This window comes from Delphinapterus leucas, chromosome 7 (assembly GCF_059928025.1).
Source record: "Delphinapterus leucas isolate spDelLeu-1000000601 "Yukka" chromosome 7, BTC_Dleu_Yukka2, whole genome shotgun sequence".
Classification (NCBI taxonomy): Eukaryota; Metazoa; Chordata; class Mammalia; order Artiodactyla; family Monodontidae; genus Delphinapterus; species Delphinapterus leucas.
Genome location: NC_143135.1, coordinates 13465214 through 13492878, shown reverse-complemented (window position 1 = coordinate 13492878; position 27665 = coordinate 13465214). Strand labels below are relative to the sequence as shown.

The window sequence follows — 27665 nt, the reverse complement described above, 5'->3', positions numbered from 1 at the left end:
TATATGTCCATGCCTCTCTCTCGCTTTGTCACAGCTTACCCTTCCCGCTCCCCATATCCTCAAGTCCATTCTCTAGTAGGTCTGTGTCTTTATTCCTGTCTTACCCCTAGGTTCTTCATGACATTTTTTTCCCTTCAATTCCACACATATGTGTTAGCATACGGTATTTGTCTTTCTCTTTCTGACTTACTTCACTCTGTATGACAGACTCTAGGTCTATCCACCTCATTACAAATAGCTCAATTTCGTTTCTTTTTATGGCTGAGTAATATTCCATTGTATATATGTGCCACATCTTCTTTATCCATTCATTCGATGATGGACACTTAGGTTGTTTCTATCTCCGGGCTATTGTAAATAGAGCTGCAATGAACATTTTGGTACATGACTCTTTTTGTGGACAAATTCTTAGAAAGGTATAACCTTCCTGAACCAGGAAGAAATAGAAAATATGAACAGACCAATCACAAGTAACAAAATTGAAACTGTGATTAAAAATCTTCAAAAAAATTAAAATATTGATGTCACTGTGCTATATTTTCTGAAATGGCTTCTACTACTTCATAGCTTCAGTTTTTTAAAAAAAATTAGTGTTTATGATTTTGCTGCTTTCCATTCAAAGGAAAGGCTTGCTTCATACCAAAACTTTCCCAGGGCTTCCCTGGTGGCGCAGTGGTTAAGAATCTGCCTGTCAATGCAAGGAACATGGGTTCGAGCCCTGGCCTGGGAAGATCTCACATGTCGCAGAGCCCACGCGCCACCGCTACTGAGCCTAAGCTCTAGAGCCAGCAAGCCACAACTACTGAAGCCTGCGCGACTAGAGCCTGTGCTCCGCAACAAGAGAAGCCACAACAATGAGAAGCCTGTGCACTGCAACGAAGAGTAGCCCCCGCTCACTGCAACTAGAGAAAGCCTGCGTACAGCAACAAAGACCCAACACAGCCAAAAATTTAAAAATAAATAAATAAATTTATTTAAAAAAAACAAAACTTTCCCAGCCACTGAAATAATGGATAGTGTTTTGTGTATACGTGTGACACTGAGGACTACTGCTCTGTCTTTATCTTTTTCCAGGATCAATATACTAAGAAAAAAAAGCACTTCACTAATTTTTCCCCATAATTATTTTAATTTTAAAATTAATTTTACAATTTAATTTTTTACATATATAAGAAAATATATACAATATATGTGTTAGGAAGCATTACGATAAAATTGATATATTGACCTAACACCCAAACTGAAAATTAGGACACTACTAATATTATTACTGCACCTGTGCATTTCTTTCCTACCCCATCCTTCTTACCACAGAAGCACCTTCCTAAAGTTCACCTGGTTCTATGCTGTAGTCAGTCACATATTCCTAAACAAAATTAACTGTGCTTGTTTGTGAGCCTTAGAAAAATGTTGTAGTCTTCCATAAGTTGCTTTTTTCATTCAGTGTTTCAATTGTAAAATTCATCCATGTGGTATACTGTAGTTTAAATCTACTAAAAGTGTGGTCCAAAGACTTGTGCTGTTTCACAGACTTATCATTCAGAGATAAGTACAGAAATAGAGGTAAGTGTTTCGAAACTGCCATAACATCTATTCTAACTTCTTTTATTATAGTGGTTTGAGGAACTGAAAAAAGTTCAGCAAGGCTAAAGTATAAAATGCAACAAGAAAAGTGAAAGGGTATAAAGAGTAAGGCTAGAAAGTAGTCCAAATCAGACCCTGGAAGGTCTTGTAAGCAATATTAAGGAATTTAGACTTTATCCCAAAGGTAGAAGGAGACTTTGAAGGACTGTAGACAGGAAAATTTCATATGCTACCAAACTTGCATTTTTCAAAGACTATATAATGTAAATATAAAAGCAATGTAAAGAATGTCTTGGAAGGCAGTTAACAATGGAGGGAAATCAGTTAGAAGGCTGTAATCTAAATGAAGGATGATGATGGCCTGGAACTTAGAGTAGTTGCAATGCAGGTGGAGAAAACGGGATGGATTTTAGAGCTACAAGGAATGTCAAGGACTGTCTTTATTGAGTGACTGTAGAAGGAGTGTAAGACACGGATGAAAATGAAGTTTTGGGCAAGCTGAGTTTGACATGTACACTAGACAAGGGTAGATGCGGGAAGCAGCTGGAGATTCAAGCCTGGTATTCACGAGAGAGATAAAAATTTAGGAGTTATCAGTAGATAAATGTAATTAAAACCAAGGGGGTGGATGATAGTACTGAGGGAGAGTACATAGTGAGAAGAGCCCCAGGTTAGAGTTTAGATGAAACCAGCATCTACAGGACAGGTAGATGAGCCCCTTAGACCACCATGTACAGTGTCTGACACATATAAAATGATCAATTAATGTATGCTGGGGAAAGAAAAAAACCCACAATAACTCAAAATGCAGTAACAGTCTTATCAAATTTGAGTTTTTGCTTCTTGAGGGAAACTTTATTACTTTCTATGTCTGGCTGCAAATCTACACTTTAAAAAAATTAAAAGAATTCTGTATCTTCAAAACCACCACTAACTTGAGGTTGAGGCCTTGGGTAAGTTACTTAGCCAAATATATATTGCCTCAGCATGCTTGTGTGTAAAGTGGGAATAATAATACATACCTCAGAGAATTGTTGTGTGGATTAAATGAGTCAGTACATGTAAAGCTCTTAGACTAGGTACTTGGCATCTAGCAAGGGCTCAAAAAATGTTAGCAATTTACTATCATTATTTGGCATCCCAAATTTGAATTTATTTCATTTCTAAATTACAGTTGACTTTATTTTGGAATTTTATAGGATTAAAAGAGCAAGTCTATAGGCACCTCAGAATATTGTTTAGTGCATAAAATATATGATCATATTAAATCAGTTATGTTGAAATAGTTATATATGTTGAATATAATATAGTTATGTTGAAATATAGTTATCAAAATATTTTGAAATGTGAATATATGGGCTTCTCCATTAATATATTAAATAAAATCTAGCAGCAGGTTTAATAACTACTGTAACTCTTGTTATGAATAAAAAAATATATATATATATATATATTTATTTTTTTTTACCGTACGCGGGCCTCTCACTGTTGTGGCCTTTCCTGTTGCGGGCCACAGGCTCCGAACGCGCAGGCTCAGCGGCCATGGCTCACGGGCCCAGGCGCTCCACGGCATGTGGGATCTTCCCAGACTGGGGCACGAACCCGTGTCCCCTGCATCGGCAGGTGGACTCTCAACCACTGCGCCACCAGGGAAGCCCTAAAAATATTTTTATATACTACATAACATGATTATGAAAATGATTTCTATTGGTGACAAAGGCATAGGTTCTTATAATATTATTGTAGTTTATTGCCTACATTATTAACTGAAGAAAATGTCAAAATTTCAGTTAGGACTTCCCTGGTGGCACAGTGGTTAAGAATCCACCTGCCAATGCAGGGGACACGGGGTTCGATCCCTGGTCCGGGAAGATCCCACATGCCGTGGAGCAAATAAGCCCGTGCGCCACAATTACTGAGCCCAGGTGCCACGACTACTGAAGCTCGCACACCTAGAGCCCATGCTCCACAACAAGCAAGCCACTGCAATGAGAAGCCCGCACTCTGCGATGAAGAGTAGCCCCCGCTCTCTGCAACCAGAAAGCCCGCACGCAGCAACAAAGACCCAACGCAGACCAAAAGAAAGAAAAAGAAATTTCAGTTATAAGATTAGTGCAAATAAAGATGTAATTATTTTTCCATACAAATTTACAGAGTCCCTGAATTCTAACCCAGCTTAAAATCTCTTGATCTACAACCTTTCAAATTCTATGATCAAAAACTTTAGGGCATTCCCTGAGGACATGTAACTTTGCCATCAGTTTTGATGTGGAAACACTATGATATATAAATGTTGTTGGACAACAGCAGTTTTAAGAGTAAAATATGAAAGTTTTAAAAAAGCTAGCTCTGTCCTTTATTTACTGAGACTTTATTTTCTCCTTTGTATTTCCATTGTATTAGATAAATAAATGTGACTGTAGAATTGTAAAAAAAAAAAAAAAAAGACTTTAGGGCACTGCTTACAATCATCTCAAAGTCCCTAGTTAAAATAACAGTTAACACCCATCCTGTATTTCAGTAGCACTTTATATTTTACATGTATTTTTACAATCATTCATTTTCTATGTATTTCATAATGTAAATGCAAGCACACTGTTATATTATCTCATTCAGGTTTAGTTTCTTTCTTTTTCATATTATTCTTAGTTATGTGACTCTTACTAAACTATAAGATTCTCTTGAGCAAAAGCCTTTTGTCTTATTAATCTCTATCTTCAAAAGGGTCAAATAAATAAATAAAGTATCATTATCCTCTTTTTACATATGGGGAAAAAGAGGTTCAGCGTCCTGCCCAATGTCACTTAAGTAGGGGACAATGGTCTAAAAGAGATTTCTTTTTTTAAATTTATTTTTGGCTGCGTTGGGTCTTCATTGCTGCACACGGGTTTTCTCTACTTGCGGTGAGCAGGGGCTACTCTATGCTGTGGTTCACTGCGGTGGCTTCTCTTGTTGCGGAGCACAGGCTCTAGGCACGCGGGCTTCAGTAGTTGTGGCACACACGCTCAGTATTTGTGGCTCGTGGGTTCTAGAGCACAGGCTCAGAAATTATGGTGCACAGGCTTAGTTGCTCCGCAGCATGTGGGATCTTCCTGGACCAGGGATCGAACCCGTGGCCCCTAAATTGGCAGACGGATTCTTAACCACTGTGCCACCAGGGAAATCCCTGAAAGAGATTTCTTGATACCTAGTTTGGTGAAATTCCTACAACTGACCTACATATGGTTTCTACATTATCTATAGTGAAATCTATTCACACTCTACAGTATAAATAGTAAGAATTATTTTGGTGATTACTTAACTCAATAAAAATATAAAGGGCAAATGAGAGTATATGTGAAAGACAAGTTTATTTGCCTCCAAAGGACTTAGGTAATTTAGGGAAATTTAAAATACAGTTGGTTGGTAAGGGGGAATCATCCCTAATCAGCAGCTGCCGAATAATCAAGCCTAACTACCCAGTTGGGCCTCAGAACACTGTTAACCTGTCTTTGCGTAAGAAAGAAATGACTACAGTTTTAATTATAATTTGGGGTTATCCATGTAGTCCGACCCTTCTCCCTCACAACCCTTATTCCATTGAATACTGACTCTACCAGTTGAAAAGGAAAATATTTCATTGAGATTAATTAAAAAACTAAAGGGTGGTAGACTATAATTTCTATAGCTCATACTAGTTTTAAATTTATAACTATAATTCTAGAATATTTGCAGGGGGGACAGTAGGGGAAAGTCATTAAAGTGGCTACCTGTTTGTAAGTTAAACTTTGCCTCTATCTGCAAATTTTAACTAGCCATTATCACAAAGGAAAGTAAAGGCCTTAGGAACATTTAGAACATATTCAGGAAGTAATGAAGAGGACCCTCAGAGTTCATAAAACGGAATACATGTAGAATAAACCAACAATTTCATGAAAAGTCACACCAGTTAAAGGCCTGAGTGATCTCTTTAGAGAAATGTAGTGCTGTTTTCAATATACACAGCAAATTAAAACCAAACTAACATTCATAACAGCCAAAGAGTGGAAACAACCCAAACCTCTATCCACTGATAAATAGATAAAACGTGGTAAATCCACAGAATGGAGTATGATTCAGTAATAAAAATTAAGTACTATAAAGAATTCCTAAAACTCAACAACAAAAAAAGCAAACAACTTGATTAAAAAATGGGCAAAGAACTTGATTAGACATTCATCCAAAGACAGACAAATGGCCAATAAGCACATGAAAAGATGCTCAAGATTACAAACATTAGGGAAATGCAAATCAAAACTACAAGTATTACCTCACACCTATTAGGATGGCTACTATCAAAAACCCAGGAAACAACAAATGTTGGCAAGGATATGGAGAAATTGGAACCCTTGTACACTGTTGGTGACAATGTAAAATGGTACAGCTACTGTGGAAAACAGTATGGCCGTTCCTCAAAAAATTAAAACAGAATGACAATAAGATCCAGCAATTCCACTTCTGGGTATATGCCCAAAATAATCGAAAGCAGGATCTTGAAGAGATATCTGTACACCCATGTTCATAGCAGCGTTACTCACAACAGCTAAAATATGGAAGCAACCCAAGTGACCACTGATGGATGAATGGATAAGCAAAATGTGGTATACACATACAAAAGAATATCATTCAGCTTAAAAAGGACAGAAATTCGGACATGCTATAACCTGAGTGAACCTTGAAGACGTTATGTTAAGTGAAATTAAGCCAGCCACAAAGAGACAAATAGTGTATGATTCCACTTATATCAAGTACTTAGTCAAAATCATAGAGATAGAAGGTAGAATGATTGTTGCCAGCAGATGGATGGAGAAGGGTAATGACGGGTTACTGTTTAATGGGTGTAAAATTTCAGTTCTACAAGATGAAAAGAATTATGGAGATGGATGGTGGTAGCTACACAACATTACAAATGCATTTAATGCCACTGAGTTGTATATTTAAAAATGCTTAAGATGGTGAATTTTACGTTATGTGTACACACACAAAAGAAGTGAAGTACTGATACATGTTGCAACATGGATGAACCTTGAAAACATTATATTAAGTGAAAAAAGTCAGTTGCAAAGGACCACTTATTATATAATTCCATTTATATAAAATGTCCAGAATAGGCAAATCTATAGAGACAGAAAGTAGATGAGAGGTTGCCTATGACTGGGGTGTTTGGGGATATTAGAAGGGTGTTAAGGAGTGCGGGGTTTCTTTTTGGGGTAATGAAAGTGTTCTAAAATTGACTGTTGGTGATGGCTGCACAAATCTATGAATATACTGAAAGTCAGTGAATTGTACACTTTAAATGGGTGAATGGTACGTAAATTATATATCTCATTAAAACTGTTAAAAAAACCAACTAACAAAGTTTACTAACAGAAGTCCTTAGGAGACAAGAGTGATTTGTTAAAGTTGCTGATCATTTTACATGTGAATGGGCTGGGTGTAAAATAATAGGATCTAACACTAAGGAGTTACTCCATTCCAATTTTACCTAAAGCATTCATTTGATGAATTTCCCTATGGGTAAACCATGATGACTCAAGGAGTTCACAGGAGTAAAAGTAGATGTCTAAACAAATAACCATAATACAAAATGTATTATATGTGGAAAGTGCCCTAAGCAAGAGACAAATAGGGGTTAAGGGAGTTCAAAGACAGGATCAACCGCCAGTGAGCAAGGGATGGTCAGTGAAAAATCTCATAGAAAGGATGACATCTGAGCTCAGTGATAAATGATAGGTAGATTTAAAAAAATAAAAACAAAAACAAAACCAGGAGTGGAGAAGAGATATTTTAGGCTGAGAAAACAAGAAAGGCAAAGTCTTGGAAGTAGAAAAGTACTAAGCATGTTTAGGGAACACTAAATGGCTCCATTTATTAAGTATAAGACCAGAAAGACAGACTAGGGTCAAATCATGTATAATCTTGAATATTAAGCTAAACAGCAGAGGATGCTGATGACCTGAAGCAGGGCAATGACATGATCCTAATTACTTTAGAAAGATAAATCTATGCAGAATGAATTGGAAGGGAGAGAAAGTAGAGTTCTGATAGGAAATTACTGCAGTACTGGAGGACAAAGATAAATAGAAGCCAGACTCCTAGGAATGGAAAGGATGAGCAGAGGAGACTGAAGGGAATTACATTAAAGAAGCAGAATCAATAAGCCTTAGCAACTAAGGATGTAGCAGACCTAGTAGGAGGCTCCAGTCTACATGACTTGGAGAACAGTGGTGCTAATGACAGAAAAATCTCAGAAGAAAGTTCTGAGTTGTTTGTTTTGGGGGAGTGGAGGAGAGGTTAAGAATATGATGAGTTTGGTTTTAGACTTGAGAAATATGATCTTCAAGTGGCTGGAAATGTGGGACCAGGAATGAACAGAGGGTTCTGGATTTTATAAACATATAAACATTCTATAAACATAGATGTATGAAACCAAGTCTTCATTACATAGCAAGGTTTGATGCTTTAAGAGTAAATAAAATTGCCAACAAAGAGAAGCATTAATAAAATTAATTTGACCTATATATGATGTTTGCTATGGTTCAGTCTAGTCAATACTACAAATACTCAGAAATTTCAAATTATTCGGCACTCTCAGGAGGTTTTACCCTAGCCTAAAACAGAGGAAAAGGCAAGGGAGTCAGCTAAAATAAATCTGTTCCACGGAAATATTATCATTTTATACCACGGCTGTATCTAAAATGTCTTCCAAAGAGCTCAAGTACCATAAAGTCCACACTACTGCTGAAGAACGTTTAGATGTAATTATTTCTTTTTAGACCAGAGGTTAAGAAATGTTTCCAAAGACATACATAAAGACACAACTTGGAATAAACTCTGAACTTAGAATAAATTTCAGTTTACTGTTCAATATTTAAGTGTGCATAATGTACTATCATTAACATATGATATCTATGCATTTTCTCATTCATCAACCAGTTAAAAGTAAGGCACAGGGAGATTAAGTCATCAGTAATGTTAGAGTTGGGCTAGAACCTTTGTCTCCTATCTCTCAGTCCACCCACCACTCTTCCCCATCACTCAAGGGTCCATGTGTAGTGTCCTTGTACTTTAAATTCCTGTACCACAACATCTTATAAAATAGTTATACAGCTACTAAACATACTGTTTTAGCTTTCTAAAGCTAAAAGAAGAAGAAGCTATGACAGTAAAACTATTTTATGGCTAATTCTCAAGCTCTTGACCTTCAAAAGCTCTTCACTATCACAACACAAGAGATCTAGATCTGATTACCATTCCTGGACTCTCACTTCTGGCTAAGGAAATGCTACTGCAGAAGCACAGAATGAGTCTGAGGGAAGTTTGAGGAGAAATTCTGCCCACTCAAAAAGCAAACCCTGGGCTTCCCTGGTGGCGCAGTGGTCTAGAGTCCGCCTGCCGATGCAGGGGACACGGGTTCGTGCTCCGGTCCGGGAGGATCCCGCATGCCGCGGAGCGGCTGGGCCCGTGAGCCATGGCCGCTGGGCCTGTGCGTCCGGAGCCTGTGCTCCGCAACGGGAGAGGCCACAGCAGTGAGAGGCCCGCGTACCGCAAAAAAAAAAAAAAAGCAAACCATTTGAACGACCAATAAAGAATGATGTAAATTTGCTCAAAAAAGGAAATAATTAGAAAACAAGGATAAGACAAAATACACATACATGCTCAGAAATCTTTACTCAATCTATGTCTAAGAAGGCCAACTGGATTAAAGAAGCATAGCAATTATGTAACTGTCACAGAAAACTTTAAATTTTATTACTTGGCTAAGCGAGACAAAATCTCATCACTTAAGTAGCCAGTAACAAAAATGACAAGCCTTTCCCTCTAATTTAAAAAAATCTCACTACCTCCAGGTAATTCTCATTAACAACGACAAGTGTTATCCTCTTGTAGTATTCTGCATTATCAGGGGGCCAGAAATGCGAACTGCTCCTCTAGTAGGTTATCTCAACAAACTTGGGTGGGCTTGCTGTAGTAGTCCTGGGATGGTCGCCTCCCACCAGTTCCTTCAGAGAGGGGTAAAGAGCTGACTCTTTCACACGGTGCTATTCGTATCAGTGGGAAAGAGGGTTAACTGACTCTCCCTAATAGATTATCACCGTCAGTGTCTTCAAAAGGGGGACTCTAGCAACACAGGCCTCTGGGGAGACACAGAGCTAAACCCGGCTGTGAATTAGGTCAACTTTGAGAGTTACTGCTCAATTGTACCAAGGTAGCTGAAAATCTAATGCTTACTCATCCCAAAGCTACCCAAGTCTCCAAATGCCAGGCTAAGGACCCAAGGCCCAGGGCACTAGATCCAGCACCACCCATCTAGCTTAGTGGGATTATACAGGGTAAAAGCAACCCTCGCCTCACTCCAAGTAGGAACCAGGCTGGGGCAAAGCTAGGTTCTGGGCACCGCTCAACCACTGCATATCCAGACCAGCACCCTAGGGCCGCTGTCACCACCCAGAAGTAGAGCAGATGCCCCAGGCTTTAGCTCACTGCAGCCGGCATTGTTTACGCTCTTTCGCCGCCTTAGCCTCTGATAGGCCAGGAAAGTCCCCTGTACAGTCCACTAGGACTTCCGGCATGGGCACGGGATGCTTGACCCTCGCCCGCAGTTTGACACTTACGCTCCCCAGGCAGGGAGAGGTCGGGGCCCTACGGTCCGAGGCAGAATCTGCAGGAATACCGGACGGGCGGGGGCGGTGGTGGCATTGGTGCCGAGGCCGCTGAGAAACGCCTCCTCGGGGGCGGGGCCCAGAGCTCACAGTCAGAGTGCCCGCCCCACCTCGCCCCCGCCCCGGCACACACTGACGGCTTAAAGGGGCCGCAGCGTGCCTTTGCTCAGAGGTCTGCAGGACCCAGGGCGCTCCTTCGAGCCCAGAGGGCTTCCAAGGCAAGAGGTGAATGGAGGCCCAGCTAGGGAAACTCCACCGCAGCTGGGTGGGGACCTCTTTTTTTGTGGCAACACAGATAATGTTCCGGAAACAAAGGAGGTGACCTGTTCTTACTATCACAATCCTAATTCCTCCTCCAGGGGCGAAAAAAGTTGCTGCAGGAAACAGTCAAAGCATCAGGGTAAACATATAGCCCCCATTATGTAAGTGGCTTCTTCCATTAACTTGAGCGGTTAGTGTTTTTCAAATGGCAACTCAAAGGCACAGAAAAGAATTCTGACAGCCTGCACTGCTTCACCTCACCCTCTCAGTGACTTCTTTCTCTTCTGTACAACGTGAGGAATCCTAGACAACGATAGAAGACGGAAGTAGGGGGCAAAATAGAAAAATAACATTCTCCTTCTTGTGAGTAAAATGTGATCTTTGAAATATTGGCCAAGAATTCACTACAAGTCTATGTAGATAAAGAAATCTTGCGTGCAAATACAATTGTGATGTGCAGTCATCTAATGTAATATGAAGAGTTCTTGTGAAAAATTGTAGGAGAAACTGGATTAATATCTCAGGGAGTTAAGTAATGGTCTCTGAGCTCTCCACAGGTCATTAATGGATTTTAAATTTCTTTTCATAGGAGGAATTTTTCCTCAATCTCAGATTATAAGGTTTGTATGCATTTTGTGTCTCTTTTATAACTGTCAGGAAAGAAATTTATGTGGTTATTAAGCTGGTGTTACCTTCACCTAATCTTGATGAATAAACATACCTTATTAAAACCGTAAGCCACTGCCAAACCTCTATGGGAATCAATTTAGTAAAGCTAAAGACCATTTACAAGTGCCCTAACATCTTCCATCCCAAAAAGGGGTTCAAGAGGAAATTTAGATTCCAAAGAACAGGCCCAAAGACTGCTCTAATATGGAGCAGACCCAGGTTACCCTTATTCTGAAGGTCTTAGAAAATTCTAGGCTAAGGTTATCATGAAGGGAAACTGATTCAGATTAGAATAGTCTGATTTTGAACTGCCAAAAAAATCTCATTTTAAAGTGCATTTAACTGTGAATGATACTTTTGAATTAAGTAATTAAGACCTTCTTTCATTCTGTCTGTATCAAGCTTATCACACTGTTCTGAGAGTAACGGTTTGTAGAGCAGCCTTCCCATTAGATTGTGAGCACCTCAAGGGCAAGGGTTGGAATGTAGCTCACTCATCTTTTTTCCGTGTGATACCAAATGAATACTCAATAAATAATTAACACAAAAGGTATGACCAACACTTATTTTGACACAGGAGTCCAGATAACTTCAATAAGCATACCGCAGTGAGTATATGTGCGCATGCACACACACAAATGGATAATACCCAGTGCTGTGTTTATTAGTGAATTAAGAATTTAGAGAGAAAAAAATCCATTTACTGTACAGCTCAGTACAATCAGATTTATATCTTTTGCCCCAAAGCAAAGACATTTTATATAAAAATTCCTAAATAATACTTAGATATCTTACCAAATATCACAGCCCAAACACAGCCCATCTTATTTTGGTTACTGTATCCTTTCCTTTACTATACCATGGAAAGACTCAACTGGACATGTAAAACCTTCATAATTCAACAAATTACCAGATAGAAGTATTCTCCTTAACAGGGCAAAGTTGAAACTGTTTAGGAAATGATTTAGCAAATATTATATATGGAAAAAAACATGGGAAAATGATAATTCATATATTAGAAAGGTGGCATTTCTTGTGCTTTTAAAAAATCCTTCTTCATTGTAATGTTTTTCCTGCAACAAATCAAGCAGAGATAAGAAAAATATTTATTGTACACATAGCCAGAGCAAGGGGGAAAGAAGTTTTAAGCATTAACTGGAATTCCTTATTAGATCATATTCAGTGAAGGAAAGAGGCCAAGTTAGAGATTAAGAGCATGGACTCTGGGGCCAGAATGCTTAGTTCAAATCCTGGTTGCGCCGTTTATTAGCTGTGTGGTTTTAGACAACTCCTACCTCTCTGTGCTTCTGTTTTCTATTTGTAAAGTGAGGAATTTTTTCACCTTATTGGGTTATTAGGAGAATTAAATGAGTTAAGTTTATTATATTTGTAAAGTGCCTAGAATTAATTGCTATACATAAGTATTTGGTAAATAAAATACATAACGCTCAACAAATACTGTCTGCCTTTTCTGTTACATTCCTTTTAAAACTAAAACGCAAACGTATAGCAGCGTCCCCCCCCTCCCCCGACTGCTCCTAGTTACCTGTGTTCTCAGCTGTCAGAAGTAGTGTTAACTGAGGATCAGAGGGAGAAGAGGTCCCCCAATCTAAGAACTTTTAAGTCAGGTTTACTGAGGTATAACTTACATATACTAAAATAAACTTTAAAAAATTTTTTATTGGAGTATAGTTCATTTACAAAGTTGTGTTAGTTTAAACAACTCCACTTAACAATAGCATTGAAAAGAACAAAATATTTGGGAATAAACCTAACCAAGGAAATGAAAGATTTGTACACTGAAAACTACAGAACAATGCTGAAAGAAATTAAAGAAGACACAAATAAATGAAAAGACATCCCATACCCATGGATTGGAAGACTTAGTATTATTAAGATTCCATATATCAGAAAATAATCTATAGATTCAACACAATCTCTCTCAAAATCCCAACAGCATTTTTTTTGTAGAAATAGAAAAATTAATCCTAAAATTCATATGGAATCTCAAAGAACCCTGAATAGTCAAAACACTTTTGAAAAAAAAATGTTGCAGGGCTCTCTTCTTGATTCCAAAACACATTAAAAAGCCACAATGATCAAAACAGTGTGGTAGTGGCATAAAGACAAACAGACCAATGGAACAGAATAGAGAACCCAAAAATAATCTCTTGCGTTTAGGGTAAAATGATCTATGACAAGGGTGCCAAGACCATTCAAAGGGGAAAGGATGGTCTCTTCAACAAATGGTGACTGGAAAAACTGGATAGCGACATGCAAAAGAGTGAAGTTGGACGTTTACCTTACACCATACATAAAAATTAACAGGACAATGGGGACTATATCAAACTTAAAAACTTTTGTGTATCAAAGGACACAATAAACAGAGTAAAAAGATAACCTACAGAAGGGAAGAAAATATTTATAAATCATTTATCTGATAAGGGGTTAATATCCAGAGAATATCAAGAACTCCCACAACAGAACCCTCCCGCACTGTTGGTGGGAATGTAAATTGATACAGCCACTACAGAGAACAGTATGGAGGTTCCTTAAAAAACTAAAAATAGAACTACCATATGACCCAGCAAACCCACTACTGGGCAAATACCCTGAGAAAACCATAATTCAAAAAGAGTCATGTACCACAATGTTCACTGCAGCATTATTTACAATAGCCAGAACATGGAAGCAACTTAAGTGTCCATCGACAGATGAATGGATAAAGAAGATGTGGCGGGGCTTCCCTGGTGGCACAGTGGTTAAGAATCTGCCTGCCAATGCAGGGGACACGGGTTCGAGCCCTGGTCTGGGAAGATCCCACATGCCATGGAGCAACTAAGCCCGTGAGCCACAACTACTGAGCCTCCGCGTCTGGAGCCTGTGCTCCACAATGGGAGAGGCTGACAGTGAGAGGCCCGTGCACCGCAATGAAGATTGGTCCGCGCACTGCGATAAGAGTGGCCCCCGCTCACCGCAACTGGAGAAAGCCCGCACACCGAAACGAAGACCCAACACAGCCAAAAATAAATAAATAAATTGGGGGGGGGAAGATGTGGCACATATATACAATGGGATATTACTCAGCCATAAAAAGAAACGAAATTGTTATTTGTAGTGAGGTGGATGGACCTAGAGTCTGTCATACAGAGTGAAGTTAAGTCAGAAAGAGAAAAACAAATACCGTATGCTAACACATATATATAGAATCTTAAAAGAAAAATGGTCTGATGAACCTAGGGGCAGGACAGGAATAAAGACACAAACGTAGAGAACAGACTTGAGGCCATGGGGAGGGGGAAGGGTAAGCTGGGACAAAGTGAGAGCCTAGCACTGACCATATACACACTACCAAATGTAAAATAGATAGCTAGTGGGAAGCAGCTGCACGGCACAGGGAGATCAGCTCGGTGCTTTGCAACCACCTAGAGGGGTGGGATAAGGAGGGTGGGAGGGAGACACAAGAGGGAGGGGATATGGGGATATACGTATGCATATAGTTGATTCACTTTGTTATACAGCAGAAACTAACACAACATGTAAAACAATTATACTGCAATAAAGATGTTAAAAAAAAGAATTCCCAAAGCAACAAAACTCCAAATAACCCAATTAAAAATGGGCAAAAGACTTGAATAGACGTTTCTACAAAGATGATATACAAATGGCCAACAATCATAGGAAAAGATGCTCAACATCACTAATCATCAGAGCAACGCAAGTCAAAACCACAATGAGATATCCCTCACACCCATTAGAATGGTTACTATCAAATAAACAAACCAATTTAAAAAAAAAACAGAAAATAACAAACGTTGGCAAGAATGTAGAGAAATTGCAACACTTGTACACTGTTGGTGGGATTGTAAAAATGGTGCAACTGCTATGGAAAACAGTATGGAGTAACCTCAAAAACAGTAAAAATAGAATACCATATTACCATATGATCCAGCAATTCCACTTCTAAGTGTATGTATGAGTGTGTGTGTATATATATCCAAAAGAGTTGAAAGCTGGGGCTCAGATTTGTACATCCATGTTCAAAGCAGCAGAAGCAACCCAAATGTCCACAGAAGAATGAATGAATGGATAAGCAAAATGTGGTAAATACATACAATGGAACAGTAGTCTTAAAAAGGAAGGAAATTCGGTTACATGCTACAATATGGATAAACTTTGAGGATATCATGCTAAGTGAAATAAGCAAGTCACAAAAAGACAAATATTATACGATTCCACTTACATGAGGTATCTAAACTATTAAATTAGCAACAGAAAGTAGAATGGTGGTTATTAGGGGCTGGGGGAAGGAGGAAAAGGAAAGTTGTTTAATGGGTATAGTGTATCAGATTTGCAAGATGAAAAAGTTTTTGAGATGTGTTTCACCACAATGTGAATGTAGTTAATTTAAAATGATTACGATAGTAATTATTTTGTTACATGCTTTTTTTTTTAAGCTGCAATTTAAAAAAAAAGTGAGATACTTGTCTATTCAATAAAATGCTCTATAGGTATTTAAAGAAAAAAAAAGACAAAGAAGACTAAAGGAGATATTTAAATACTGATGCGGAAGAAATCTATTATTAAGTTTTAAAAAGAAATTTGGAGATAGCCTATGAAGTCTAATTCCTTTTTTTGTGTTTAGTAAAAATAAAAAAGAGGGTCATACACACTGGTGGTAGGCTGATAATGACCCCCAAAGATATTGGGCTGTAATCCCTGAAAACTTTAAATGTTTTATGTGGAAAAAGGGTCTTTGCAGATGTGATTAAATTAAGGATATTGAGATGGGGAGATCATCCTGGATTATCTGGGTGAGCCCTGAATGCAATCACATGTATCCTTATAAGAGGGTAACAGAGGGAAATTTGACACACACAGGCGAGAAGGCGATGTGAAGATGGAGAAGAGCAAGATCAGAAGAGGCTGGAGTGATGCAACACAAGCCAAGGGATACCAAGAGATGCCAGAAGCTGAAGAGACAAGGAAGCGGTGCTTCCCCAGGGCCTCTGGAGAAGCATGGCTTTACCTCAATATTAGCCTCCAGTAAGACTCACCCTAAATTTTAAAAAAAATTCTTATTGAAATATTGTTGATTTACAATGTTGTGGTAGTTTCAGGCGTGCAGCAAAGTGATTCAGATACACACACACACATATATGTGTGTATTTTAAGATTCTTTTCCATTATAGGTTATTACAAGATACTGAGTGTAGTTCCCTGTGCAGTAGGTCGTTGTTGGTTATCTCTTTTATATATACAGTAGTGTGTATATTTTAATCCTAAACTCCTACTCACCCTAAATTTTGGGCTCTGGACTCCAGAAATGTGAGAGAAAAAATTACTGTTGTTTTAAGCCACCAAATTTGTGGTCATTTGTTTCAGCAGTCATAGAAAACTAATACAACGTTGTACATGTTTGAAAGCACATAAAACTTTTCTGGATGGATCCATAGAAAACTTAACTATGATCACTTTAAAAGAGTAGCTAAAGGGACTAGCTAAAGAATTTTTACTTCTCACTTTAATACCTAGCCATGTCTTTTTTCTTTTTTTTTTTTTTTTTCAGTACTGCTGTGGCCTCTCTCGTTGCGGAGCACAGGCTCCGGACGCGCAGGCTCAGCGGCCATGGCTCACGGGCCCAGCCGCTCCGCGGCATGTGGGATCCTCCTAGACCGGGGCACGAACCCGTGTCCCCTGCATCGGCAGGCGGACTCTCAACCACTGCGCCACCAGGGAAGCCCTCTTTTTTCTTTTTTAAACAACAAGTTTCAATATTTTCTATCATAATGTTTTTAAAAGCTCTAAAACTTTATAATTCCAGCCTGGCACCTTGAGGATGGATCTGTCTATACTCATCCCATAAGCCTCAATTCTTCCCCTTAACATTTTTTCGACACCATATCTCCTTTGAAAGAAAGATCTGAATCTTTTTTTTTTTTAATAAATTTATTTTTTTATTTTTGGCTGCATTTTGTCTTCGTCACTACACACGGACTTTCCCTAGTTGTGGCGAGCAGGGGCCTACTCTTCATTGTGGAGCACGGGCTCTAGGCACATGGGCTTCAGTTGTTGTGGCAGCAGCTGTGGCTCATGGGCTCTAGAGCACAAGCTCAGTAGTTGTGGCGCATGGGCTTAGTTGCTCCATGGCATGTGAGATCTTCCCAGACCAGGGCTCGAACCCGTGTCCCCTGCATTGGCAGGAGGCTTCTTCACCACTGAACCACCAGGGAAGCCCCCTGAATCTTATTACCCCAGCATCCAGCAGAGTGCTTCGTCCTCTAACACATAATTCCTAAAATAGCACAATTTCATCAAATCATAGAAGTCTTAAATATACAATAAATGTGTTCTTTGAGTTTATAAATAAAATATTGTATGTTGAATGCGTATTTCAAATGTGAAAGGGAAACATGATATATTTAATGGAATTCTAAAGTAAACCCACTTTCAAAGTGAAAAATTATTAAGTAACAGATTTCAAAAAATTTATAAGATTTTTCTCACTTTTTTTTAGTACCTATTTTTTGATTATAAAATCCATTAAAAGAGGGAAATTTTAATTTTAGAATCATTTGGTAAAGTCATGGCAGAACAGTTGCTTGTAATAAATCTTATTACAGAGCACTCCAGTCAAAATTAAATTCAATCTAAATTGTCGTGTTGGGCGCTGGAGTTAGATCTGAGTTCTAAAGCTTGCTTTGTCACACACTAGCTGAGCCTCAGTTTCATTATCCGTCGTAACAGTACCATCTTCATGTGGTTCCTTATTTAATACACACTTCTGGAGCATTCATTATGTGCCAGGCACTATTCTAAGCACTTCACATATACTAACTCATTTAATTCTCATAACTCTGAGATTGATATTAGCCCCATTTTACAGACAAGAAAACTGAGGCATAGAGGTTAACTAACTTGCCTAAGGTGATTCAACTAACTGTAATGGTGAACTGTTGAAGTGAAAATGAGATTTCTGCTTTATACCTGTTAAGAATCCCCGCAAATACCCATATTATCCCCCTGTCCCACAGGTACACTTAGTATGTAGCTAAGTACCTAATACAGAGTAGCATCTCATGATCTGACACTATTCTGTATTAGGCACTTATCTACTTACTGAGTATGGGAAGTGAAATACAGTAGCCCAGGGGCAATACTATGAGGGTGTAACAGAGGCACTTAATCTGGACTGGAGGGTCAGGGAAGGTCTCCTTGAGAAAGTGATATTTAGGCTGAGAACTAAAGGAAATTAATACGGATTAGCCAGGCATAGGCATAATGACTAGATTTAATAAGAGAATGTTTCAGGCATGTGTGTGAAAAGCCTGAAAGAGCTAGGCAAGATAAAGAACAGAACTGCAACTCATGTGGCCAAAACAGCAGTTGAGAGAAAGGGCAGACTGAAAAGGGCCAGATCATACAAAGCCAGTGACTTTATGCAAGGAAGTAGTACTAACAGATGGCACAGAAACATCAAGCACTCAAGAAACAGTGGCTATCCTTGTGTTATTATTATAAGCATCATCCCAGAGTTATCTAGAGATTTTAGAAAGACTTCAGACTTAACCAAACCCACATTTCAGTCCTCTGGTTCAAGAAAGGCCTAAGTTAGCTTAGAGCTCTTGGGACCAAGTAAGGCAAGTCTACTCTGATCTAAAACAAACCATTTCATTGGGTGTATAAGCAATCTATTCCTTTTTATCCTATAGAAAGCAAATTTACTACTAGTTAAACAAGTAAATGTCATTTTATAATACTCAAGGGGACTGTCCATATTTTGTTTGGAGGAATCCCCCATATTAAACATAGCTCAAAATAAGTGGGCAGTCCTCTAAAGCATAAAAAAACTGTTTTCCCTTACTGCCCAGAGATTTCTGATATGGGATCTGGGATCTGGTCTTTACTCCCAAATGAAGAACTCATGCTAGTTCTAGACTAGGGGTTTTTCATGAGACTTTCTTTTTTAAAAGGAATGTTATCACATAAGAAAAAGGACCAGAAGAAAAGTGTGTAATTAGAGTACTGAAAAAAATTCCTAAAATCTAAAAATGAGAGACTTCATATTTTAAGTGAATAAGGACATGAAATGATTTAAAAAAAACACTGCAAATAAATACATAAAAGAAGTAAAACAGCAAAACAAATTAGAGAAAGAAATGTTCTAGACAGCCAAGTTTGCCAGGTATCAGAGGTTTACCCCTGAAACACCAATTATTATTATTATTATTTTTTGCAATATGCAGGCCTCTCACCGTTGTGGCCTCTCCCGTTGCGAAGCACAGGCTCCGGACGCGCGGGCTCAGCGGCCATGGCTCACGGGCCCAGCCGCTCCACGCCATATGGGATCTTCCCGGACCGGGGCACGAAACTGCGTTCCCTGCATCGACAGGCGGGCTCTAAACCACTGCGTCACCAGGGAAGTCCCAACATCAATTATTTTATGTAACTTTTTTCCATGTAAAATAAATCTAAGAAAATACATAAGCCTCCCAGTCTTCTTAAACAAAGTAGACTGATAATTATTTAAACTTTTCAGGATAATCCATTTGAGCAATCAATGTAGCAAAACCCTCAAGATGTACTGCCAAAGAGGTATGAGGGACTCTTGCATCAAAACCAAATGGTTCCAATATGGCTTTTTTGAATTTTAATGTTTTACGTTTTGTAGCTTTGCTTCCTCAAACTTTGTGATCAAACTAACACTTTAGCTTAGAGCAGTGCTGCCTAATTTTAGCTCTTGATTTAAAGACCCAAGCAGGGGGACTTCCCTGGTTGCACAGTGGTTAAGAATCCGCCTGCCAATGCAGGGGACATGGGTTCGAGCCCTGGTCCGGGAAGATCCCACGTGCTGCGGAGCAACTAAGCCCATGTGCCACAACTAACGAGCCTGCGTGCTGCAACTACTGAAGCCCGCGAGCCTAGAGCCTGTGCTCCGCAACAAGAGAAGCCACCACAATGAGAATTCCACACGCCGCAACCAGAGAAAGCCTGCACACAGCAACGAAGACCCAATGCAGCCAAAAATGAAAGGAAGGAAGGAAGGAAGGAAGGAAGGAAGGAAGGAAAGAAGGAAGGAAGGAAAGAGAAAGAAAGAGAGAAAGAGACAGAGAGAGAGAGGGAAAGAAAGAAAGAAAGAGAAAAAGAAAGAAAGAAAGAAAGAACCAAGCAGAGTGAAACTGTGCATAAAGAGGGAGTAGGATCTACTTGAAGGAAGTCAATAAAATTTAGACTGCAGAAAATACTTTTTTGGTTTATTTCCTGGTATTTAACTTGCAGATAAATAAAACACTACTTTTAAGTCTTATGCTTGAAAAAAGAAAAAAGGCAACTGCATTAAATGAATGAATTTTATTTCAAGAAATACTTGAGACTACTCAACTTTTTTCTCATCTTTATAGAAAGAATTTAAGTCGCTTTAATTAACAACCTCTAAAGGACTTCCCTGGTGGCACAGTGGTTAAGAATTGCCTGCCAGGGGCTTCCCTGGTGGCACAGTGGTTGAGAGTCCGCCTGCTGATGCAGGGGAGGCGGGTTCGTGCCCCGGTCCGGTAAGATCCCACATGCCGCGGAGCGGCTGGGCCCGTGAGCCATGGCCGCTGAGCCTGCACGGCCGGAGCCTGGGAGGCCACAACAGTGAGAGACCCGCGTACAGCAAAAAAAAAAAAAAAAAAAAAAAAAAAGAATCGCCTGCCAATGCAGGGGACATGGGTTCAATCCCTGGTCCGGGAAGACCCCACATGCCACAGAGCAATTAAGGCTGTGCGCCACAACTATTGAACCTGAGCTCTAGAGCCCGCGAGGCACAACTATTGAGCCCGTGTGCCACAACTACTGAAGCCCATGCACCTAGAGCCCGTGCTCTGCAACAAGAGAAGCCATCGCAATGAGAAGCCCGCGCACCGCAAGGAGGAGCCCCCGCTTGCCGCAACTAGAGAAAGCCTGCGTGCAGCAACAAAGACCCAGTGCAGCCAAAAATAAATAAATAAATAAATTTATTTTTAAAAAATTTAAAAATAACCTCTAAGAAATATAATCAAGATATCAAAGAATTAGGTTTCTAATCTCTTCATAAAATAATAAAAATTATGTCTGAAGAGACAGGAGGTCACCAAGGCATATCTGACATCGTATCTATGCCAAAAATGTCTGGCCATTCCAACTGAGTCAGAATTTACTTTGAATGCATCTCTGAACAAAGATCATATTCTAGGAATAAACAATTGCTGTTACCAAGTAAGGGAAAACAATGTTTTCTGTGGTACTTAAAAAGAGTTATGGGGGACTTCACTGGTGGCGCAGTGGTTAAGAATCCACCTGCCAGTGAAGGGGACAGGGGTTCAAGCCCTTGTCCAGGAAGACCCCACGTGCTGCGGAGCAACTGAGCCCGTGTGCCACAACTACTGAGCCTGCGCTCTAGAGCCCGTGAGCAACAACTACTGAAGCCCGTATGCCTAGAGCCCGTGCTCCACAACAAGAGAAGCCACCGCAGTGAGAAGCCCGCACACTGCAACGAAAAGTAGCCCCTGCTTGCCACAACTAGAGAAAGCCCACACGCAGCAATAAAGATCCAACGCAGCCAAAAATAAATAAATGAATAAATTTATTAAAAATTAAACAAAAAGAGTTATTGGGAGAGAAGACAGACCTCAGTAAAAAGCATACCACAAAGAGGACATGTGTTTGGGACATAAGTTTCCTCTGAAAGTTGGTGAGACCTGTATGAATTCATGTTTAGCTTAATGTAAATACAGATGGAAATATATAAAACAACTGTATGTATATGCATATAAATGACTTAGTATACATACATACCTACCTCTGTTTCCTGAGAGGGCCTACGAACAAATGACACCCTAGCAATAAGCACACCTACTATCCAGATCTCGGCCTCTAAATACCACTGTCCCATAAAAGGAACCACAGCTGATTCTAGGGCTGGGACAGGGAAAATATAAGATGGGTCTGGAGCATCTTGTTGTACAGAAAGGAAATGCTCAAAAAGAAAAAAAGGATAGGAGCATGTCAAAGGAACACAGGAGGAGCCAACCTGAAAGCTGCAACAATTTGAGCAAAAATAAATAACAAATAATCAGTTTTTAAAACAGATATTCATACTGATATAGATAAATGGTCAGACAGAAAAATAAATGGGGGAGAACAGACAAATCTTCATTACAAATTTCCAAATAATCTATGTAGATACTCTTCCTTTCAAGAAGTAGAATTTAAGCCCCCCACCCACTTTGAGGATGGGCTAGACTCAGTCACTCACCTCCAAAGAATAGGCATAGGGACTTCCCTGGTGGTCCAGCGGTTAAGACTCTGTGCTTCCACTGAAGAGGGCACAGGTTTGATTCCTGGTTGGGGAACTAAGATCCTGCATGCTGCATGGTGTGACCAAAAATAAATAAGTAAACAACAACAACAAAACTTAAAAAAAAAAAAGAATAAGTATAGAAAGGGAAAAATACTACTACTTAACCTGGCAAACACTACCATAACCAAGTGTTCAAGGTTAACATCATCAGTGATGTCATGTGGATAGCGCATATTTCCTGATAGGAAATGATAGTATTCTGTAACATTCTTTCCAAAAACACATAACCCTTGTCTAATAATGAAAAAAAATCAGACACACCCTAAGGAAGAACATTCCAGAAAATAACTGACTAGTACTCAAAATTGTCAAGACCATGAAGACAAGGAAAGACTGAGAAACTGTCAAAAGACCAGAGGAGACTCAGAGGGATGACAAGTAAAGGCAACAGATTACCCTGCATTGGATCCTGAAACAGAAAGGTGATATAAATAGAAAACTACAGCTATCCCAACAAAATCTGGAGTTCAGTTAAAACTAATGCATCAATGTTGGTTTCTTCATTTTGACAAATGTATCATGTAAGATGTTAACAACAGAGGACACTGGGTGAGAGGTATATAGAATTCTATATCTTTGCAACTTTTCTGTAAATTGAAAATTATTACAAAATAAAAAGGTTATTTTTTAAGTTTCCTCTAAAAAAAAACAAAACCCTATTATTTATCTTCAAAAAAGTCATGTCTTGAAAAACAAAATTTAAAAAAAGTGGGAGGGCTTCCCTGGTGGCACAGTGGTTAAGAATCCGCCTGCCAATGCAGGGGACACGGGTTCGAGCCCTGGTCTGGGAAGATCTCACATGCCACAGAGCAACTAAGCCCGTGCACCACAACTACTGAGCCAGCACTCTAGAGCCCACGAGCCACAACTACTGAGCCCGCATGCCACAACTACTAAAGCCTGCGTGCCTAGAGCCTGTGCTACGCGACAAGAGAATCCACAGCGATGAGAAGCCTGCGCACTGCAACGAAGGGGAGCCCCCGCTCGCCGCCACTAGAGAAAGCCCGTGTGTAGCAATGAAGACCTAACACAGCCAAAAATAAATAATAAATAAATTCTTAAAAAAAAAAAAAACCCTAAGTCTCAGAAGCTTTCTAAATAACCTAGCTGAAAAGAAGTCAGATTTCTGAAAAAGATTCAGGAAATCTCTCTTAAAAAAAACGAAAAAAAGTGGGATACCTCACACTACTAGAATGGCTAAAATCCAAAAACACTGATGAAACTAAATGCTGACAAGATGTGAAGCAAAAAGAACCCTCATTCACTGCTGGTGGGAATACAAAATGGTACAGCCACTTTTGAAGAGAGTTTGGCAGTTTCTTACAAAGCTGAACATTGTCTCACCATATGATCCAGCAATCACACTTGTAGGTATTTACCCAGTGGAACTAAAAATTTATGTCCACACACACAAAAATGTTTATAGCAGCTTTGTTCATAATTGTCAAAAACTAGAAATGACCTACATATCCTTCAATTAGGTGAATGGATAAACAAACTGTGGTACATCCATACAATGAAATCTTATTCAGCAATAAAAAAGAAATGAGCTATCAAGCCAAGAAAAGACATGGAAGAACCTTACATAGATACTCCTAAGTGAAAGAAGCCAGTCTGAAAAGGGTACATAGTGTATGATCCAATTATATTACATTCTGGAAGAGGAAAAAACTATGGAGACAGTAAAAAGATTAGTGGTTGCAAGGGGGTGGGCAAGGGAGAGAAGAATGAATAGGTGAATTACAGGAGATTTTTAGGGCAGTGAAACTATTCTTTACGATACTGTAATGGTGGATAAATAACATTATGAATGTCAAAACCTACAGAAGTTTACAACATAAAGAGTAAACTTTAATGCATGCTAATTTTAAAAAGTCACTTAGGAGATTGGGGATCCCATAAAAGAATGCAGACTTGTGACAAGAGAATCTAACTATCTTACAAATGTGTGAAACCACCTCACTGAAGTGGGTGGGGAAAAAGAATTGACCTAGGTAACTTCAGAAATGAAGGGAGTCTGAAAACTAAAGGCAAAAGGAACTGCGTATAAGCACTGTACTTCTAGTTAATAAAGTTTCCTATGGGAGTGTGAATTAACGATTCAGATATTGCTATACATGCATACTGGAACTGAACAATTAAGTAAATGGATGATGGAAGCCAAGTTTCTCACTGTTGAAGTGGAAATTCAGATCAACAAGGGGGAGGAGGCTAGAATGATCTGTAGGGTAATGGATTAGACTTGGAGATATCAGTAAGAACTCATATTTAACTTAACATAGATACAGATGGTGACATATAGAAATATCTATAGATGTGTCTATATACACCAGTTAGCATATACATCTATATTTCTTTGTTCTGTTAGCTGAGAGGGCCCCAAAAAAATGACACCCCAGTAGCAATGAGAACACTTACTGCCCAGATCTTGGTTTTTATTACCATTCTCCAGTAAAAGGTGCCAGGGCTTCTTGGAGAAATGGCTAATTCTAGAACTGTGACACGAAATATACAAGATGAGCCTAGAGCACCTTATAGTGCCAGAAAGTAGGGAAGTGCTCAAATATAATTAAATAAAAACAGCACGCGCACACACACACACACACACACACACACACAAACACACGCACACAGATGTGGGAATGTTAAAGGGGCACAGGAGTCAACAGAAAGAACTCTCAATGGATAAAGCTGGAACAATTTCAGCAACAAAATAAAGTAGTATTGGACTATAACTCAAAGTATAAAATATCCTTCAGTTCATACTGATATAAATGTTTGACTAATTAAATTAATAAATGGGGAGAGAGAGACAAATGTCCCATGCAGAAGAAATTCAAATAAATTATGTAGATATTCCACCCCAAGTACAGGGAGCACAACTCCTCTCTCCGTAAGTGAGCTGTACATAATTACTTCCTTCCAAAGAGCACAGTATTTAAAGAGTAAAGAAACCTGACAAACACTACTTCAGCCATATGATCAAATCAATATCAACAGTCACAAATCATGTTGATGTGATGAATATGGCATTCTCTCTGTGATCTTCCACCGAAAACTCATAACCCCAGTCTAATCATGAGAAAAACATCAGATAAATTCCAATACAGGAACATTCCACTATACCTGACCAGTACCCCTAAAAACTTCTACAGATTTGAAAGTTTTTAAAAATAGGGGGGAAAAAAAGTGGGAGGGGGAAGCCAGATCTGCCTTCTCTGCCAGTCAACACAAACAAAAAGCTATCATTTTTCCATGATTCTTAGTTGAAGACTTTCCAAATTAATCTGCTAAGATATTGCTCACATCCAAAGACACTGTAACACAGCCAACTGGTTAGTTATATATTGTCTTTATCACTTCATTACATGGAGAAAACTATGCCAGTTTTGGCCAACTTTGTTCAGCAAATATTTTCTGACCACCTTATTTGACCCAAGCACTGCTTGAGTCATTGAGGTAACCTCACAGATGAAAAAAAAAAAACCCCAAAAACCTATGCTCCCCTGCTCTGCTTTCATTTCTGTGAGGAAATCAGACAATATACAAGGAAACAATAAATGGCCTATCATATAGCAATAAACGCTATGAAGTTTAAAAAAAAAAAAGAAAGTGAGGTAAACATGACCAAGAGGGCTACTCTAATTGGAGCTTAGAAAACGCCTCTTTAAGGACATGACCTTTGAGTTGCAAACTGAGTGAAGCCTATATACAAAGACAGGCTTGAGGTAGGGGTAGAGCAGGTGGGAAGTCCCAGGCAGAGAGAACAAACACAAAGGCCAAAAAGAAATTAAGTTTAGGACTTCCCTGGTGGCGCAGTGGTTGGGAGTCCGCCTGCCAATGCACGGTACACAGCTTCGAGCCCTACTCCGGGAAGATCCCACATGCTACGGAGCAACTAAGCCTGTGCACCACAACTACTGAGCCCATGTGCCACAACTACTGAAGCCTGCGCGCCTAGAGCCGGTACTCCACAACGAGAGAAGCCACCGCCATGAGAAGCCCGCACACCGCAACGAAGAGTAGCCCCCCGTTCACCACAAATAGAGAAAGCCCACGCGCAGCAACGAAGACCTAACACAGCCAAAAATAAATAAAATTAATTAATTAAAAAAAAGAATAAGTTTAATGTGTTTGAGATAAACAAGTAGTCAAGGCAACTGCCCTGACAGAAAAAAGCTAAGTAACATATTCTGAACTCTACAGGTAATATGCATTTAAAATTAATTAAAATTTTTAAAAAAATCTCAAACCTCTCCAACATTGATCACCAGGAATCCATCAATCATAATGAGATCCAGATCTCAATTTTATGCCCCCACTTAGTCCCCCTCCCAATGTCACAGCTGTCCATCTCCCATATGGTAAATACTGTATTTTGAACTGCTCCACCTTCCCTCTAAAACCCACCATGCCTATGGTTCATATTTCATTATGTCTGTGACAGAAGTTTAAAAAAGGAGGGGGTGAGGGGAGATTCTACCCAGAAAATGATCCTGAATTCTCCCTAACAGATCTCATTACTTCACATAGAACAACCAGAGGTTACGAGCAAAGGCCCTGAAGACACACTAACTTGGGTTCAAACTGAGGTTCTATCAGTTGTATGATTTTGAGCAAGCTGCATAACCTTTCTAAGACTCAGTTTCCTCATCTGTAAAAAGTTGTGAGAATAAAAAAAGATAAAACGTGGCACCTAGTGAATATTCAATAAATGTTAACTAATGCTGGTAAAAGTATTTGAGCATTTATTTTGTTCAAGGACTAGAGCTAGCCAGAGGGATTATATAGAAACTACAATTTGCTACAGCAAATTGTTTGAGAGATAAAACTGTCAAACTCCCTTAGCTCAGGGGCTTTGTCTTTTTCTGGTTCACTAGTGTATTCCCAGAATCTAGAACAATGTTTAACACACGGTAGGCATCAATCTCAATATTTGTTGAATGAATGAATGAGACTCCATTAAGTCAAAGGAGCATAAAAGAGTATGGCTTTGCTCCAATATGAAGAAAAGTTTTCGTTCCTCATCAAGATTTTTAACAATAACCTAAGACACTGTTAAATGTTTATTATTTTTAATTGCCTCCCCA

At 39.2% G+C, this 27665-nt stretch overlaps 1 protein-coding gene across 2 annotated transcripts in view; it reads right to left on the bottom strand.

Moving 5' to 3' along the window:
• CKAP5 (cytoskeleton associated protein 5) overlaps positions 1-27665 on the bottom strand; it is a 113810-nt gene that overhangs the window by 77755 nt on the left and 8390 nt on the right. Inside the window, exon 2 of one of the 2 annotated variants that reach the window (XM_089914098.1) lies at positions 22471-22582. The exons of the other annotated variant lie outside the window; for it this stretch is intronic. The gene's annotated coding sequence lies outside the window, so the exon portion shown is untranslated. The remainder of the gene's footprint in view (positions 1-22470; positions 22583-27665) is intronic. 2 annotated transcript variants of the gene reach the window in all.